The 20,393-nt window shown below is 50.1% G+C and overlaps 1 protein-coding gene and 1 long non-coding RNA gene across 2 annotated transcripts in view; both read right to left on the bottom strand.

Moving 5' to 3' along the window:
- The window catches only part of LOC130523864 (hemicentin-2-like), a 174,734-nt gene that overhangs the window by 5,978 nt on the left and 148,363 nt on the right, over positions 1–20,393 (bottom strand). The window lies entirely within an intron of this gene.
- Positions 14,136–15,522, bottom strand: LOC130523869 (uncharacterized). Its single transcript, XR_008950031.1, has 3 exons — positions 14,479–15,522; positions 14,292–14,366; positions 14,136–14,211 (listed from the first exon to the last, which is right to left on the bottom strand). It is a non-coding gene; the product is annotated as an uncharacterized LOC130523869 (long non-coding RNA).

The raw sequence follows: 20,393 nt of genomic DNA, 5'->3' as shown, positions 1-20,393 counted from the left end.
CCCTTACCAGCACTGCCGCCCCGCCTCCTCACATCCTCTTGCAATCCCCAGCTCACTCCTCCCCCAGAGTCGGAGAGGAACCCATGCAGATCGGCCGGTCCCGTCTCTCACGGCAGGAGCGGGAGCAAAGACTCCGAGACCAGTTGTGCCTGTACTGCGGAAACAACGGCCACTTCATCCAAGCCTGCCCCGTCCGACCAAAAGGGCTGCTCACCAGTAGGGGGAGTACTGGTGAGCCGAGCTGTGATTCCCCAACCCACCGAGCGACACAACCGCCTCTTCCCCGCAACCCTCTCCTGGGATAAGGAGTCTATTCCGGTGAGTGTTCTCATTGACTCTGGGGCTGATAAGTCCCTGATGGACTTTTCTCTCGCGCGTCAAGCTGGCATTCCCTGGTTCCTCTCGATCGCTCCCTGTCCCCCAGGCGATCGATGGCCGCTCTCTGGGTACATCACGCATCGCACCATCCCACTCACCCTAACACTCTCGGGTAATCACATAGAGAGTACACCTTTCCTGGTTTTGCACGCCCCCACCGCTCCACTCGTGTTAGGAAGACCGTGGTTGGAAAGGCACGACCCCCACATCTCATGGACTTCGGGTCGGATCCTGGGGTGGAGCGTGGCCTGTCACGCCAACTGCCTTCGCTCCGCCCCCTCTCCATCCAGTAATCCCAGGCCCGCGCTCACTCCCCGGATCTCACTGGTGTTCCCCCTATCTACAATGATTTAGCCCCAGTGTTCAGTAAGGACAATGCTCTGTCCCTTCCCCCTCACCGGCCCTATGATTGCCCCATCGACCTCCTCCCCGGGGCTCCCTACCCCACGGGTCGACTTTACAATCTCTCCATCCCAGAGAAGGAGGAGGTGATGCGCAACTACATCACTGAATCCCTTGCCTCTGGGATCATAAGACCATCGTCATCCCCCTTAGCTGCAGGTTTCTTCTTTGTAGCCAAGAAGGATGGCGGCCTGAGGCCCTGCATCGACTTCCGCAAACTTAACAACATCACCGTTAAGAACAAGTACCCTCTTCCCCTTATGAGTTCCACGTTCGAGCCTCTCACTCATGCCCGGGTGTTCACTAAGTTAGACCTCCGCAACGCTTACCACTTGGTGCGGATCAGGAAAGGGGACGAATGGAAGACCGCCTTCAACACACACCTCGGGCACTTCGAATACCTGGTCATGCCCTTCGGCCTCTCCAACGCCCCCGCCGTCTTCCAGGAGTTGGTCAACGATGTGCTCCGGGACATGATCAACGTCTTTGTGGTGGTCTACTTGGACGACATCTTGATCTTCTCCCGCACCATGGAGGAGCACCACCAGCATGTTCGCCTGGTCTACAACGGCTTTTGGAGAACCGACTATTCATCAAAGCCGAGAAGTGCGTCTTCCACTCCGCCTCAGTGGGGTACCTCGGCTACATCGTGGAGGAGGGGCGGGTGCGCGCAGATCCGGCCAAGATCCAGGCTGTGGTGGAGTGGCCACGCCCCCACCGACCGCACTCAGCTTCGCCGGTTCCTTGGGTTCGCCGGGTTCATCCGGCGGTTCATCAAAGGGTTCAGTCAAGTGGCTGCCCCTCTCTCCGCTCTCACCTCCACCTCGCGCCCTTTCGCCTGGACACCGGAGGCTGAGACCGCCTTCTCGGCCCTCAAGGACAGGTTCACGACGGCTCCGTGCTCGCCCATCCAGACCCCGCTCGGCAGTTCATCGTCGAGGTCGATGCTTCGGACGCGGGCATCAGGGCAGTCCTCTCCCAGCGGTCCGAGGCAGACCAGAAGATTCACCCATGTGCCTACTTTTCCCGCCGTTTTGATCCGGCTGAACGAAATACGATGTGGGCAACAGGGAACTTCTGGCGGTCTATGGAGCCTTGGTGGAGTGGAGACACTGGCTGGAGGGAGCAAAGCACCCGTTCCTTGTGTGGTCGGACCATAAGAACTTGACCTATGTGAGAACGGCCAAGAGACTCAATCCCAGACAGGGCCGCTGGGCTCTCTTCTTCAGTCGGTTTGATTTCACCCTCACTTTCCGTCCTGGTTCCAAGAATATCCGGGCTGATGCCTCTCCCGCCAGTTTCCGGAGGAATTCCCCGGCGCCCCCAGGGACCCTGACACCATCGTTCCCCCGGCCCGGGTCATAGGGGTCATCTCCTGGCCGATCGAGACGGCCGTCGAGCAAGCCCAGAGAGACGAGCCAGATCCTGGGAACGGGCCTCAGGGCCGAATGTTCGTGCCTTCCTCCGTCCGGCCGCAGGTGCTAGAGTGGGGCCACTCCAGTTGTTTCGCCTGCCATCCGGGCGTGCGTCGGACGGCGGAGTTTGTGCAGCGGCGCTTCTGGTGGCCCAACCTCCAAGAGGATGTTCGGGAGTTTGTGGGCGCCTGCACGGTCTGTGCCCGCAGCAAGGCTCCCATCGCTCGCCAGCAGGCTTCTGCACCCCTTCCCGTCCCCAGTCGACCCTGGTCTCACGTAGCCCTGGATTTTGTGACGGGCCTCCCCGTCTCGCAGGGGAACGACACCATCCTGACCATTGTGGACCGCTTCTCCAAGGGGGTCCACTTTGTCGCCCTCCCCAAAACTCCCTTCTGCTGCAGAAACTGCTGAACTCCTGGTCTCCCACGTTGTACGTCTCCATGGGATCCCCCTTGACGTGGTCTCTGACCGTGGCCCCCAATTCATTTCTAGGGTGTGGCAGGCCTTCTGCAAGGGGATTGGGGCCACGGTCAGCCTGTCCTCTGGGTACCACCCCCAGTCCAACGGACAAGCCGAACGGGCCAACCAGGCTTTGGAGGCGGCCCTGCGCTGCGCGTGACCACCAGCAATCCTGCTCCTGGTCCAAGTTCCTGCCGTGGGTGGAATACTCCCTCAACGCCATGGAGAGCTCTGCTACTGGTATGTCCCCCTTTCAATGTTTCCTGGGCTACCAACCCCCTCTGTTCCCCCCAGCAGGAGCTGGAGATCGCAGTGCCGTCTACCAGGGCCCATCTCCGCCGATGTAGGCGCATCTGGAAGACTGCCCGCAAAGCCATCTTGCGGGCCACTGAGCAGTTCCCGGCGTTCAGCCAACCGGCGAAGGAGGCCGGCCCCTGCTTACCGGCCTGGCCAGAAGGTCTGGCTGTTGGCCCGGGACCTGCCCCTCCAGACCTCGCAGACTTCCTCCAGAAAGCTGAACCCCCGCTACATTGGTCCATACACCATCTGCAGCATCGTCAACCCCTCTGCAGTCCGTTTGGATCTCCCTGCCGCCCTCAAGGTTCACCCCGGTCTTCCACGTCTCGCTCATTAAACCCTTCTCTACCAGCCCCCTGTCCCCTCCTGCTCCGACTCCACACTCCCCCATAGGTCCTGTCGGACGGAGAGCCGGTGTGGAGCGTTAACAAGCTGCTGGCGGTCCGCCGACGGGGAAGGGGCTTCCAGTACCTGGTGGATTGGGTGGGTTACGGCCCCGAAGACCGGAGCTGGGTGCCCCCATCCTATCTCGCTGACCCCTCCCTCCTCGAAGACTTCTACCGGGAGCACCCGGATGCTCTTGGGCGGTCGTCCGGTGCCTCCCGTAAGGGGGGGGGGGGGGGGTACTGTTGTGACTCCTACTCTGGCCCCACCTCCTCCTGGGCAATCAGCTCAACCACACACCTGGGCCCTCTCCTGCAGCTGCACCCAATCCGCCCACCCAAACGACTCTGCACCATAAAAGGCCCCTATGCACTCAGGCCAGTGCTTGATCTTACTGATGTTTTTGGCAACACGTCCCGTGGACCCAGCATCTCTCCAGGCTCCCCAGCGACTCCCTGCGTCTCCCTGCGTCTTCCAGCGACTCCTCTGCAACCTTCCTAGCCCCTCTTCCTCTGACCTCTTCCTCTTCCCCTTCCTCGGACGGATTTCTCCTATCCTCTGGACACTTGGACTCCCCCACAGACTCTCGCCCCTGGATCTCGAACTTGGTTCGTCTGCCGCATCACGCACCTATAGTTTGTCTCGGCCTCTCCATTTTGTTTCTTCCCTCCTGGTTTTTTGCTTCATTAAACCTTCAGAGTTTACTTTTTAATTCCCGTGTCTGTCTGCCTTCTTTGGGGTTCCGCCACACTTGACCGCCAGTTCTCTCGAGCTTAAACACAAACAACCGCTGTGTGGCCGAACAGCGAGCTGCTGGTCTGAAGAGAAAGCTGATGAAGAACAAAGAGTTTCTTGAGGACTACAGAAGATTTATGGACACTATACTGGAAAAAGGTTACGCCATGGAAGTTCCTCAAGATCAGCTTTCCCATGACGACAACAGGGTTTGGTATGTCCCACACCATGGGGTATACCACCTGAAGAAAAAGAAAATACGTGTGGTCTTTGATTGCAATGCCACCTTTCAGGATGTGCCGCTCAATGGCCAGTTGATGCAGGGACCTGACCTCACCAACAAGCTCATTGGTGCCTTAATGAGGTTTCGGGGGAAGAACCGATAGCGATGATGGCGGACATTGAGTCCATGTTTTATCAGGTCAGAGTTCCGGGGACAGATGCAGACCTGTTGCGTTTTTTGTGGTGGCCGAATGGTGACCTTAGCGCACCTGTAAAGGAGTATAGGATGGTCGTACATCTTTTCGGAGCAACTTCATCCCCTAGTGTTGCTTCTTATGCGCTACGCAGAACGGCAGAAGATAGAAGAGGCACCGCAGCCCCAGAAGCCGTGGAAACGGGTTCTACGTAATTTTTATGTAGATGACTGTTTGAAATCTGTGGCTACAGAGGAAGAAGCAGTTGCCCTGGTAAAGAGCCTTCGAGACCTGTGTGCTGAGGGAGGGTTTAGCCTCACAAAGTGGGTCAGTAACAGCAGGAGAGTCTTGTCATCCATTCCTGCAGAACTCCGAGCTACTGAGCTGAAAGACCTGGATCTCGCACAGGATGACTTGCCCACAGAGCGAGCTCTAGGAGTGCAATGGTGTACGTTTACATACCGAATCAAGTCACAGGACAAGCCCAAGACGAGAAGAGGAATTCTCTCTGTCGTAAATTCTACTTACGACCCTCTTGGCTTCCTAGTACCACTGATACCCCGCCAAGCTTCTTATGAGGGACTTGTGTAAAGAAAAGCTAGGATGGGATGAGGAATTCAGTGACTCCTGGACAGAACGATGGTATAAGTGGCTGGAAGATCTTACTCTCGTCTCAGGCTTCAGCAGTAGATGTGTCAAACCCAAGAACTTTGGAACCACAAAGGTGGCCAGGTTGCACCATTTTTCTGATGCAAGCGAGGTTGCCTATGGCACAGCATCTTACCTCGTTCTGGAGAATGACAAGGGCAGGATCCACTGTTCACTTGCGATGGGGAAGTCTAGAGTTTCGCCGCTAAAACAGATCACCGTTCCCAGGCTAGAGTTGACTGCAGCAGTAGTTGCAGTGAAGGTGGACAGAATGCTGCAGGAGGAAATGCAGATCCCACTCCAGCAGTCAATCTTCTGGACTGACAGCACAACGGTCCTGAAATACATAGACAGCGAGACTGCCCGCTACAAGACCTTCGTGGCAAACAGGATTACACTCATACGAGAGGCCACCAAGCCATCGCAGTGGAGGAGGTATGTCAGGACGTCGCAGAACCCGGCTGACAAGGCAACCAGGGGTCTGAAAGCTAGAAGCTTGATGCAAGATAGAGACTGGATAAATGGCCCACAGTTCCTTTTACAGCCAGAAAGTGAATGGCCACAGAGACCAGAAAACATGAATCAGAACATGCAGAATGATCCAGAGGTTAAAACTATCACAGTAAACATCACAATCGATGAAAAGTTTGACTGTATGTCCAAATTACTTCAATACTATGACAGTTGGAACCGGTTGAAGAGGGCGGTTGCATGGATTATGGAAGTTAGAAAGTTGTTGATCCACCTGAAAACTGGTCTTCTAAGTGAGACCAGTCAATCCGAAAAGGATCCAGAGAAGCAGAAGGTGATTGTGCAACAGAACATGGAAAAGTACAGAAGTACTATGGAAAGGAGATCTGTTACCTTTGAGCAGCTGATGACAGCAGAGGCAGAAATCATCCGGTACAGCCAAAGTCAATGCTTTCCTGAGGAAATTAGAGCTCTCTGCAGCAATAAGCCTGTCAAGAAAAGCAGCCAGCTGTACAGGCTTGATCCCATGTTGCAAGATGGCTTCCTGAGAGTAGGAGGACGGCTCAACAGAGCGGCCATGCCAGCTGAGACCAAACATCCTGTGATACTCTCCAAACACTCCAGAGTTGCAATTCTCATACTGAATGAAATCCATGAGAAGATCGGTCACTCTGGGCGCAACTACATGTTATCGCAGTTGAGACAAAGGTTTTGGATCCCTCAAGCAACCTCAGCCATCAGGAAGATCATATCTAAATGCACGGTCTGCAGAAGACTTCGAGGACAAGTTGGAGAACAAAAAATGGCACCTCTGCTGGAAGATCGTCTTTTACCAGACAAACCGCCGTTTACCAACGTTTGGAATTGATTACTTTGGCCCATTCGAAGTGAAACGGGGCCAGAGCACTGTTAAAAAGGTACGGTGTTATGTTCACCTGCCTCACCATCAGGGCAGTGCATATCGAGGTGGCAGATAGTCTTGACACAAGTGCTTGTATCAATGTCCTTCGTCGTTTCATAAGTAGAAGAGGACAGATCTCCATAATGCGTTCCGACAATGGCACCAATTTTGTTGGTGCCGAGAAGGAATTGAGAGAAGCTGTAAAAAACCTGGACCAATCAGAGATGGAGAAGACAATGCAAGAGAGGGGCATCAAATGGATTTTCAATAGTCCAGCTGCCTCACATCAAGGAGGAATATGGGAGCGGCAAATCCGTACAGTGCGTAGGATTCTCGGCGCTCTGCTAAAGGAACAGACCCTCACAGACGACAGTCTTCAAACCTTTCTTTGTGAGGTGGAAAGTATAATAAATGGCCGACCCATAACAAGTGTGTCAGATGATCCATGCGACATTGAACCTCTGACTCCCAACCATCTGCTGTTGATGAAGACCCAGCCCAACATGCCACCAGGAATCTTCAACAAGGATGACCTATACGCAAGAAAGCGGTGGAGGCAGGTACAGTATCTTGCGGATCTATTCTGGCGTAGGTGGACTCGTGAATACTTACCCCTCCTACAGGAACGCCAGAAGTAGACGAGACAAAAAGGAACTTTGAACCTGGAGATGTGGTGCTAGTAGTGGACAGTTCATCCCCACGAAGCACGTGGATCATGGGAAGAATAGTACAAACTTTCCCTGATTCCAGTGGAACTGTGAGGGTGAAGTTGCAGACAAAAACAGCACCCTGGAGAGGTCTCTGTGCAGAAGTTATGCCTTTTGCAGGAAGCCATGTAAACACAATGGACAATATGTAAGAAAAGATTTATTTTAGTTAAGAAAGATTATTTCTATTCTGTTAATAGTTTTAATTTGATGGCTCTTAGTTTTGAGTTAAATTGATAATTGTGTAATCTTACAGTTAACCCAATTAGGGGCCGGACATGTAAGAGCCATAGAGCAGAATTGATGTGTGTAAAAATGACGTGCAATTTATGTTTGTATTTGTTGATGCATGGTGCATGTTATTGTGTAACTCGTAATATTAAAAGGATTGTTGATGTAAAGTTTTGGATGCCGCTCTCTGAGATTGACTTAAGAGCGCATGCGCAGCGTCAGGCCAGGTGAGCTGCATTAGATACGGGAGCACAACGTTTTCTTACCGTCACGTTATGTGAGCTGTAATCTTTTGGAATTCATATAAAGACTTAAAATGGAATTACATCTCATGTCATGCGAGTGAAGAATTACTGTGTCTGCAGCTTAAAAATGGTACGTTAAATGAGGATGGAGTGCCATTACACCGATATTCAAAGCGAAAGTGATGAAATTCACCATCATCAAAGTAAATGAGGCTTCAATCAAACTGTAATCTCGGTTTTATTGTTGCAGATTCACCACTTCTTCAACCTCCTCCTCTCTGGTTGCGTCCTTTCTTCACAATTCTGTGATGGGACATTAAAACTCTGTCAGTTCCTCCTGAGCAGACAGAGGAACTCATCATGGGGAGGAACCTTCTCCTCACCTCCACAGTTCTTCAGTACTCCACACCCCGATGGCGTAACACATTTGGACCCGGTTCAGATCAAATTACAGGAAACTGAAAACAGAAAATTCCAGTAACAATCATGTCAGCGTGTCTGCGCTGGTCCCACATGTAATAAAACATCTATAACAGGACAGATCAGCAAAGCCAGGATTGAGCTGCTCACCTGTCCGAATTAGTAATGACTGGTCCCAGTTTAGCCTCAGGGGTCAGATAACAGGTGGATCCTCCTGCGGGGTCGAGTTAGGATGGAATCATCTGCAGGAACAGAAACAATCGGGCGGGAGAAGAACCTGGTCCAGAACATTTGACCTGCGACACTCATCTACACATCTATACATTTATATATCTACTTCTACTCATCTATAAATCTACTCATCTATACATCTACAATTCAATTCAGTTCAATCTTTATTTATATGGCACTTTTCATACACTGGGTAGCACAAAGTGCCTCACAGAGGATAAAAACAGCAAAGAGTAACAAGAGAATCAAGAAAAAGGACACACACAGATACACACACACGCACAGATACACACACAGATACACACACTTAAACACACACACCCACACACACAAACAAGCTGAGACATGGCTGGGCACCGAGACCTGAGGTGAAGGAGACGCCACCTTTGGAGGCCCACCAGGCCGAGGGAGGTCACGGTCCGTGGCCACAGGTGGTACCGCCACAAAGACCAGCCCGACCCGGACAGACCAGAGGCTCCACACCAAGGCACAGAGCCCCTAACCCCCCAGGCCAGAGCTGTCCACGGGACAGCACCCCCAGTGGTAGACCGGAAACATCTCCCAGCCTGGCAGGCCCCCATGAGGAAACACCATGAGGAAACACCATGAGGAAACACCATGAGGAAACACTGGAGCTAAAAACTGAAGGACTAAAATAGTAAATGGGATAAAAGGTGTAAAAGCTAAAAACTGAGAAACTAAGAACTGAGGGAGTAAAACAGTCAAGTTAACTGAGAAAGCAATTGAGGATAAACTGCACAGGCTACTTGGCACCGGAAGAGGAACGTTGGCTCGAATCACAACTCTAATGAGGGAAGTTCACAGTCCGAGCACTGAAGCTGGTAATCTGCCAACAGTGCAAGAAATAATGCAGGATAAGTTCAACGCCAGTGTGCTGGACGTTAAGGAGATAAATAGGCAAATAGGAGGTCTTTTGTCTGAAGATGAGAAGGAGGCTGATATTAAGAACTGGTTTGAGCCCAAAATGATGGTCATCAGTGAGTTTACTGAAGAAACTGAAAAATGGATGGAGCAGGAGATTTCAAGCTTCCACCCCACAGACCAAGAAGAGGAAGAGATTGGGCCTGAAGATGGTGTATCACAAGTGGGGATAAATTCCAACCAGCCTATAAACAAGAATGGTTCCGATATTCAAAGCGAAAGTGATGAAATTCACCATCATCAAAGAAAATGAGGCTTCAATCAAACTGTAATCTGGGTTTTATTGTTGCAGATTCACCACTTCTTCAACCTCCTCCTCTCTGGTTGCGTCGTCCACTTTTTGGTGACCTACAGGGCAAAAACACATCTACAGCAGGAAAAGGCAAAGAAAATGAGAAAGTGGTCAAGAGTGTATCAAAAGAAGTAGCTTCGCAACTAATATGACAACAGGAAAGAAGAGTGCAGCTACAACACTAAACTCTAAATTAATGGAGCCCTGGCATGTAATTAATAGTCAGGAGGAAGGGCCCTACGCGGTAAAGACGGTTCTTGGCTGGATGGTGTGTGGACCAGTGACAAACGAAAACACACTTTTCAGAGGTAAAACAGCTCATTACGGTGTTAACAGAGTTGCAGTGGAGGAAGTGGAACAGTTACTGATACAGCAGTATAACAAAGATTTTCCGGAGCGTCTATATGACGATAAAGAAGAAATGTCTCAGGAGGACAAATTGTTTATGCAGTCAGTGCAAAAGACAACCAAGTTATGTATATACTGTATATAGGTCTTATTTTATTTTATTTATCTTATTCTAGTGTGGTGTTGATGTCTAGTGTTATGTTGAATGTCGCAGCGGCACACCATGACAAATTCCTAGTTTGTGTAATACTGTGTATTACATGAACAATGGCAATAAACCTTCTTCTGATTCTGATTCTGATTCTGATTCTGAAGTTTACAGATGGACATTACTGTGTGGGGCTCCCACTGAGAGACAAGGATGTGAAAATGGCCAACAACCGCTGTGTGGCCGAACAGCGAGCTGCTGCTCTGAAGAGAAAGCTGATGAAGAACAAAGAGTTTCTTGAGGACTACAGAAGATTTATGGACACTATACTGGAAAAAGGTTACGCCATGGAAGTTCCTCAAGATCAGCTTTCCCGTGACGACAACAGGGTTGGTATGTCCCACACCATGGGGTATACCACCTGAAGAAAAAGAAAATACGTGTGGTCTTTGATTGCAATGCCACCTTTCAGGATGTGCCGCTCAATGGTCAGTTGATGCAGGGACCTGACCTCACCAACAAGCTCATTGGTGCCTTAATGAGGTTTCGGGAAGAACCGATAGCGATGATGGCGGACATTGAGTCCATGTTTTATCAGGTCAGAGTTCCGGGGACAGATGCAGACCTGTTGCGTTTTTTGTGGTGGCCGAATGGTGACCTTAGCGCACCTGTAAAGGAGTATAGGATGGTCGTACATCTTTTCGGAGCAACTTCATCCCCTAGTGTTGCTTCTTATGCGCTACGCAGAACGGCAGAAGATAGAAGAAGAGGCACCGCAGCCCCAGAAGCCGTGGAAACGGTTCTACGTAATTTTATGTAGATGACTGTTTGAAATCTGTGGCTACAGAGGAAGAAGCAGTTGCCCTGGTAAAGAGCCTTCGAGACCTGTGTGCTGAGGGAGGGTTTAGCCTCACAAAGTGGGTCAGTAACAGCAGGAGAGTCTTGTCATCCATTCCTGCAGAACTCCGAGCTACTGAGCTGAAAGACCTGGATCTCGCACAGGATGACTTGCCCACAGAGCGAGCTCTAGGAGTGCAATGGTGTACGTTTACATACCGAATCAAGTCACAGGACAAGCCCAAGACGAGAAGAGGAATTCTCTCTGTCGTAAATTCTACTTACGACCCTCTTGGCTTCCTAGTACCACTGATACTCCCCGCCAAGCTTCTTATGAGGGACTTGTGTAAAGAAAAGCTAGGATGGGATGAGGAATTCAGTGACTCCTGGACAGAACGATGGTATAAGTGGCTGGAAGATCTTACTCTCGTCTCAGGCTTCAGCATGAGTAGATGTGTCAAACCCAAGAACTTTGGAACCACAAAGGTGGCCAGGTTGCACCATTTTTCTGATGCAAGCGAGGTTGCCTATGGCACAGCATCTTACCTCGTTCTGGAGAATGACAAGGGCAGGATCCACTGTTCACTTGCGATGGGGAAGTCTAGAGTTTCGCCGCTAAAACAGATCACCGTTCCCAGGCTAGAGTTGACTGCAGCAGAGTAGTTGCAGTGAAGGTGGACAGAATGCTGCAGGAGGAAATGCAGATCCCACTCCAGCAGTCAATCTTCTGGACTGACAGCACAACGGTCCTGAAATACATAGACAGCGAGACTGCCCGCTACAAGACCTTCGTGGCAAACAGGATTACACTCATACGAGAGGCCACCAAGCCATCGCAGTGGAGGTATGTCAGGACGTCGCAGAACCCGGCTGACAAGGCAACCAGGGGTCTGAAAGCTAGAAGCTTGATGCAAGATAGAGACTGGATAAATGGCCCACAGTTCCTTTTACAGCCAGAAAGTGAATGGCCACAGAGACCAGAAAACATGAATCAGAACTTGCAGAATGATCCAGAGGTTAAAACTATCACAGTAAACACCATCACAATCGATGAAAAGTTTGACTGTATGTCCAAATTACTTCAATACTATGACAGTTGGAACCGGTTGAAGAGGGCGGTTGCATGGATTATGGAAGTTAGAAAGTTGTTGATCCACCTGAAAAACTGGTCTTCTAAGTGAGACCAGTCTCACTTGGTCTTCTAAGTGAGACCAGTCAATCCGAAAAGGATCCAGAGAAGCAGAAGGTGATTGTGCAACAGAACATGGAAAAGTACAGAAGTACTATGGAAAGGAGATCTGTTACCTTTGAGCAGCTGATGACAGCAGAGGCAGAAATCATCCGGTACAGCCAAAGTCAATGCTTTCCTGAGGAAATTAGAGCTCTCTGCAGCAATAAGCCTGTCAAGAAAAGCAGCCAGCTGTACAGGCTTGATCCCATGTTGCAAGATGGCTTCCTGAGAGTAGGAGGACGGCTCAACAGAGCGGCCATGCCAGCTGAGACCAAACATCCTGTGATACTCTCCAAAACTCCAGAGTTGCAATTCTCATACTGAATGAAATCCATGAGAAGATCGGTCACTCTGGGCGCAACTACATGTTATCGCAGTTGAGACAAAGGTTTTGGATCCCTCAAGCAACCTCAGCCATCAGGAAGATCATATCTAAATGCACGGTCTGCAGAAGACTTCGAGGACAAGTTGGAGAACAAAAAATGGCACCTCTGCTGGAAGATCGTCTTTTACCAGACAAACCGCCGTTTACCAACGTTGGAATTGATTACTTTGGCCCATTCGAAGTGAAACGGGGCCAGAGCACTGTTAAAAGGTACGGGTGTGTGATGTTCACCTGCCTCACCATCAGGGCAGTGCATATCGAGGTGGCAGATAGTCTTGACACAAGTGCTTGTATCAATGTCCTTCGTCGTTTCATAAGTAGAAGAGGACAGATCTCCATAATGCGTTCCGACAATGGCACCAATTTTGTTGGTGCCGAGAAGGAATTGAGAGAAGCTGTAAAAAACCTGGACCAATCAGAGATGGAGAAGACAATGCAAGAGAGGGGCATCAAATGGATTTTCAATAGTCCAGCTGCCTCACATCAAGGAGGAATATGGGAGCGGCAAATCCGTACAGTGCGTAGGATTCTCGGCGCTCTGCTAAAGGAACAGACCCTCACAGACGACAGTCTTCAAACCTTCTTTGTGAGGTGGAAAGTATAATAAATGGCCGACCCATAACAAGTGTGTCAGATGATCCATGCGACATTGAACCTCTGACTCCCAACCATCTGCTGTTGATGAAGACCCAGCCCAACATGCCACCAGGAATCTTCAACAAGGATGACCAATACGCAAGAAAGCGGTGGAGGCAGGTACAGTATCTAGCGGATCTACTCTGGCGTAGGTGGACTCGTGAATACTTACCCCTCCTACAGGAACGCCAGAAGTGGACGAGACAAAGAAGGAACTTTGAACCTGGAGATGTGGTGCTAGTAGTGGACAGTTCATCCCCACGAAGCACGTGGATCATGGGAAGAATAGTACAAACTTTCCCTGATTCCAGTGGAACTGTGAGGGTGAAGTTGCAGACAAAACAGCACCCTGGAGAGGGGTCTGTGCAGAGTTATGCCTTTTGCAGGAAGCCATGTAAACACAATGGACAATATGTAAGAAAAGATTTATTTTAGTTAAGAAAGATTATTTCTATTATGTTAATAGTTTTAATTTGATGGCTCTTAGTTTTGAGTTAAATTGATAATTGTGTAATCTTACAGTTAACCCAATTAGGGGCCGGACATGTAAGAGCCATAGAGCAGAATTGATGTGTGTAAAAATGACGTGCAATTTATGTTTGCAATTTGTTTGATGCATGGTGCATGTTATTGTGTAACTCGTAATAAAAATGATTGTTGATGTAAAGTTTTGGATGCCGCTCTCTGAGATTGACTTAAGAGCGCATGCGCAGCGTCAGGCCAGGTGAGCTGCATTAGATACGGGAGCACAACGTTTTCTTACCGTCACGTTATGTGAGCTGTAATCTTTTGGAATTCATATAAAGACTCTTAAAATGGAATTACATCTCATGTCATGCGAGCGAGTGAAGAATTACTGTGTCTGCAGCTTAAAAATGGTACGTTAAATGAGGATGGAGTGCCATTACACCGATATTCAAAGCGAAAGTGATGAAATTCACCATCATCAAAGAAAATGAGGCTTCAATCAAACGTGTAATCTGGGTTTTATTGTTGCAGATTCACCACTTCTTCAACCTCCTCCTCTCTGGTTGCGTCGTTTCTTCACAATTCTGTGATGGGACATTAAAACTCTGTCAGTTCCTCCTGAGCAGACAGAGGAACTCATCATGGGGAGGAACCTTCTCCTCACCTCCACAGTTCTTCAGTACTCCACACCCCGATGGCGTAACACATTTGGACCCGGTTCAGATCAAATTACAGTAAACTGAAAACAGAAAATTCCAGTAACAATCATGTCAGCGTGTCTGCGCTGGTCCCACATGTAATAAAACATCTATAACAGGACAGATCAGCGAAGCCAGGATTGAGCTGCTCACCTGTCCGAATTAGTAATGACTGGTCCCAGTTTAGTCTCAGGGGTCAGATAACAGGTGGATCCTCCTGCGGGGTCGAGTTAGGATGGAATCATCTGCAGGAACAGAAACAATCGGGCGGGAGAAGAACCTGGTCCAGAACATTTGACCTGCGACATTCATCTACACATCTATACATTTATATATCTACTTCTGCTCATCTATACATCTACAATTCAATTCAATCTTTATTTATATGGCACTTTTCATACACTGGGTAGCACAAAGTGCCTCACAGAGGATCAAAACAACAAAGAGTAACAAGAGAATCAAGAAAAAGGACACACACACACAGATACACACACTTAAACACACACACCCACACACACAAACAAGCTGAGACATGGCTGGGCACCGAGACCTGAGGCGAAGGAGACGCCACCTTTGGAGGCCCACCAGGCCGAGGGAGGTCAGGGTCCGTGGCCACAGGTGGTACCGCCACAAAGACCAGCCCGACCCGGACAGACCGGAGGCTCCACACCAAGGCACAGAGCCCCCTAACCCCCCAGGCCAGAGCTGTCCACGGGACAGCACCCCCAGTGGTAGACCGGAAACATCTCCCAGCCTGGCAGGCCCCCATGAGGAAACACCATGAGGAAAACACCATGAGGAGACACCATGAGGAAACACCATGAGGAGACACTGGAGCTAAAAACTGAAGGACTGAAACAGTAAATGGGAAAAAAGGTGTAAAAGCTAAAAACTGAGAAACTAAGAACTGAGGGAGTCAAGTTAACTGAGAAAGCTATTGAGGATAAACTGCACAGGCTACTTGGCACCAGAAGAGGACGTTGGCTCGAATCACAACTTTAATGAGGGAAGTTCACAGTTCACCATGTCCATCACCCCATGCATCACCTGGGTGTGAGATACACCCCTGTGTGTCCGCCACAACATTATTTTAAAATGTATTAGATGATCAATTATATTTAGAAATGGTAAATTTAATTACAGGAAGCCAAAAGTTTAGAGTTTAATACAAGTTTAATTACATAAAATAGGAAAACAATTATGGTCTCTGGTTTAGAATTGCCTCATTTATGGTTGTCATGGCAACGCGGGGGAAGTCATCAAGAACGTGTTCTATTCAGTGTTGGCTGATATTTAAATATTGTGACTAACAAATGAAAGAAGTGAAGTGTTGAAAAAGGAGCAGATCAAGAGTCCAGGAGGACAATTCTGGCATCGTGAGCAGCCGCCTCCTGCACGCGGAACCTCCAACACCTCCCATCAGATATATAATCAATCATCAATAATCTATCAAAGCCGCCTCCACGGTGGGTTTCTCACCTGCCGACGTCACAGCGAAGCAGAAGAGGAGGCACGAGACCCACAGCTCGCGCATGGTGTTGGAAGAGTGAGGTCACCGCCACCGACGGCGGCGCTTTAAGGTGCCTCGTGCCTCCTCTCACACCTGATTGGTCCGGCGCATTTCCGCTCTCCGCCGCAATAGAAGCGAGTCCGAAGTCTCCGGTTCCCGATATTCAAAGCGAAAGTGATGAAATTCACCATCATCAAAGAAAATGAGGCTTCAATCAAACTGTAATCTGGGTTTTATTGTTGCAGATTCACCACTTCTTCACCTCCTCCTCTCTGGTTGCGTCGTTTCTTCACAATTCTGTGATGGGACATTAAAACTCTGTCAGTTCCTCCTGAGCAGACAGAGGAACTCATCATGGGGAGGAACCTTCTCCTCACCTCCACAGTTCTTCAGGCTCCTGAACTTCCTCCACACCCCGATGGCGTCACACATTGGACCCGGTTCAGATCAGATTACAGTAAACTGAAAATTCCAGTAACAATCATGTCAGCGTTTCTGCGCCGGTCCCACGTGTAATAAAACATCTATAACAGGACAGATCAGCGAAGCCAGGATTGAGCTGCTCACCTGTCCGAATTAGTAATGACTGGTCCCAGTTTAGCCTCAGGGGTCAGATAACAGGTGGATCCTCCTGCGGGGTCGAGTTAGGATGGAATCATCTGCAGGAACAGAAACAATCGGGCGGGAGAAGAACCTGGTCCAGAACATTTGACCTGCGACACTCATCTACACATCTATACATTTATATATCTACTTCTACTCATCTATACATCTGCTCATCTATACATCTACAATTCAATTCAGTTCAATCTTTATTTATATGGCACTTTTCATACACTGGGTAGCACAAAGTGCCTCACAGAGGATCAAAACAACAAAGACAAACAAGAGAATCAAGAAAAAGGACACACACACAGATACACACACAGATACACACACTTAAACACACACACCCACACACACAAACAAGCTGAGACATGGCTGGGCACCGAGACCTGAGGTGAAGGAGACGCCACCTTTGGAGGCCCACCAGGCCGAGGGAGGTCACGGTCCGTGACCACAGGTGGTACCGCCACAAAGACCAGCCCGACCCGGACAGACCGGAGGCTCCACACCAAGGCACAGAGCCCCCTAACCCCCCAGGCCAGAGCTGTCCACGGGACAGCACACCCCCAGCGGTAGACCGGAAACATCTCCCAGCCTGGCAGGCCCCCATGAGGAAACACCATGAGGAGACACCATGAGGAAACACCATGAGGAGACACCATGAGGAGACACCATGAGGAAACAACATGAGGAAACACTGGAGCTAAAAACTGAAGGACTAAAATAGTAAATGGGATAAAAGGTGTAAAGCTAAAAACTGAGAAACTAAGAACTGAGGGAGTAAAACAGTCAAGTTAACTGAGAAAGCCATTGAGGATAAACTGCACAGGCTACTTGGCACCGGAAGAGGAACGTTGGCTCGAATCACAACTCTAATGAGGGAAGTTCACAGTCCGAGCACTGAAGCTGGTAATCTGCCAACAGTGCAAGAAATAATGCAGGATAAGTTCAACGCCAGTGTGCTGGACTTTAGGGAGATAAATAGGCAAATAGGAGGTCTTTTGTCTGAAGATGAGAAGGAGGCTGATATTAAGAACTGGTTTGAGCCCAAAATGATGGTCATCAGTGAGTTTACTGAAGAAACTGAAAAATGGATGGAGCAGGAGATTTCAAGCTTCCACCCCACAGACCAAGAAGAGGAAGAGATTGGGCCTGAAGATGGTGTATCACAAGTGGGGATAAATTCCAACCAGCCTATAAACAAGAATGGTTCCGATATTCAAAGCGAAAGTGATGAAATTCACCATCATCAAAGAAAATGAGGCTTCAATCAAACTGTAATCTGGGTTTTATTGTTGCAGATTCACCACTTCTTCAACCTCCTCCTCTCTGGTTGCGTCGTCCACTTTTTGGTGACCTACAGGGCAAAAACACATCTACAGCAGGAAAAGGCAAAGAAAATGAGAAAGTGGTCAAGAGTGTATCAAAAGGAAGTAGCTTCGCAACTAATATGACAACAGGAAAGAAGAGTGCAGCTACAACACTAAACTCTAAATTAATGGAGCCCTGGCATGTAATTAATAGTCAGGAGGAAGGGCCCTACGCGGTAAAGACGGTTCTTGGCTGGATGGTGTGTGGACCAGTGACAAACGAAAACACACTTTTCAGAGGTAAAACAGCTCATTACGGTGTTAACAGAGTTGCAGTGGAGGAAGTGGAACAGTTACTGATACAGCAGTATAACAAAGATTTTCCGGAGCGTCTATATGACGATAAAGAAGAAATGTCTCAGGAGGACAAATTGTTTATGCAGTCAGTGCAAAAGACAACCAAGTTATGTATATACTGTATATAGGTCTTATTTTATTTTATTTATCTTATTCTAGTGTGGTGTTGATGTTTAGTGTTATGTTGAATGTCGCAGCGGCACACCATGACAAATTCCTAGTTTGTGTAATACTGTGTATTACATGAACAATGGCAATAAACCTTCTTCTGATTCTGATTCTGATTCTGATTCTGATTCTGAAGTTTACAGATGGACATTACTGTGTGGGGCTCCCACTGAGAGACAAGGATGTGAAAATGGCCAACATGTTGTGACTCCTACTCTGGCCCCACCTCCTCCTGGGCAATCAGCTCAACCACCACCACCTGGGCCCTCTCCTGCAGCTGCACCCAATCCGCCCAAACGACTCTGCACCCATAAAAGGCCCCTATGCACTCAGGCCAGTGCTTGATCTTACTGATGTTTTTGGCAACACGTCCCGTGGACCCAGCATCTCTCCAGGCTCCCCAGCGACTCCCTGCGTCTCCCTGCGTCTTCCAGCGACTCCTCTGCAACCTTCCTAGCCCCTCCCTCTTCTCTGACCTCTTCCTCTTCCCCTATCCTCTGGACCCTTGGACTCCCCCACAGACTCTCGCCCCTGGATCTCGAACTTGGTTCGTCTGCCGCATCACGCACCTATAGTTTGTCTCGGCCTCTCTCATTTCGTTTCTTCCCTCCTGGTTTTTTTGCTTCATTAAACCTTCAGAGTTTACTTTTTTTCCCGTGTCTGTCTGCCTTCTTTGGGGTTCCGCCACACTTGACCGCCAGTTCTCTCGAGCTTAACAGAAAGATCAAGCCAAGATGAGTCAAGGTGGAACCCCGGGGCAGCCGGCGACCCTAGGACCCCCACGTTACCCTCCCCCCTCGAAAGAAGAGTGGAGGCCCACTCTGCCCAGCTCTCCTCCCTTCAGTCGGAGCTAACCAAGGCCTTCCCCACAATCCAGGGGGAGATTTCCGAGCTCCAGAGCTCCTCCCAGACCACCTCCAGTACCCTGTCCGCCCTCTCCAACCAGATGTCCGCCATGGCAACCGTTTTGGCTTCCATTATTCAGAAGCTAGGCAGCGACCCCGGTGGGGCTGCTCCATCAGAACCATCTCTCCCGCTTTCTCCCCGAGCCGAGCCCAACCTTGCCAGCCCCCGTGTGTTCGGCGGGGATTTCGACCTGGGCAAGGGGTTCCTCCACCAATGTGAGCTGCTCTTCCGCCATCAGCCCTCCAGATTTGTTTCCAACGAGGCCAAGGTTGGATTTATAACCTCCCTCCTGGCCGACAAGGCATTGAGCTGGGCCATAGCTGCCGTCGACCTGGACCCCCGCCTCTCCTCAGACTACAGCGCCTTTCGACGGGAGTTCAAGGCTGTGTTCGAGCACCCCACCTACGGTGAAGACGCCGCGAGTCGTCTGCTCGCTCTCCAGCAGGGGTCACGGTCAGTTGCGGAGTACACCCTTGAGTTCCGCATCCTGGCTGCAGAGAGCCGCTGGGGCGAGACCGCGCTCCGTAGCGCCTATCGACGGGGCCTGAGTGAGGCAATCAAGGACCTGATTGTGAGAGACCGCCCCTCGTCACTCAACGAGCTGATCACCCTCTCGCTCCAGATGGATGAACGACTACGGGAGCGCCGCCAGGAGCGCGCCCAACGTGCGGGCGGTTCTACCCGCCAACTCTCCCACCGCACTTCCTCTGTCCCTGACTTCTCCCTTACCAGCACTGCCGCCCCGCCTCCTCACATCCTCTTGCAATCCCCCTCACTCCTCCCCCAGAGTCGGAGAGGAACCCATGCAGATCGGCCGGTCCCGTCTCTCACGGCAGGAGCGGGAGCAAAGACTCCGAGACCAGTTGTGCCTGTACTGCGGAAACAACGGCCACTTCATCCAAGCCTGCCCCGTCCGACCAAAAGGGCCTGCTCACCAGTAGGGGGAGTACTGGTGAGCCGAGCTGTGATTCCCCAACCCACCGAGCGACACAACCGCCTCTTCCCCGCAACCCTCTCCTGGGATAAGGAGTCTATTCCGGTGAGTGTTCTCATTGACTCTGGGGCTGATAAGTCCCTGATGGACTTTTCTCTCGCGCGTCAAGCTGGCATTCCCCTGGTTCCTCTCGATCGCTCCCTGTCCCCCCAGGCGATCGATGGCCGCTCTCTGGGTAACATCACGCATCGCACCATCCCACTCACCCTAACACTCT

This window comes from Takifugu flavidus, chromosome 4 (assembly GCF_003711565.1).
Source record: "Takifugu flavidus isolate HTHZ2018 chromosome 4, ASM371156v2, whole genome shotgun sequence".
NCBI classification, from domain to species: domain Eukaryota; kingdom Metazoa; phylum Chordata; class Actinopteri; order Tetraodontiformes; family Tetraodontidae; genus Takifugu; species Takifugu flavidus.
This window is presented reverse-complemented; position numbering and strand designations above follow the sequence as displayed.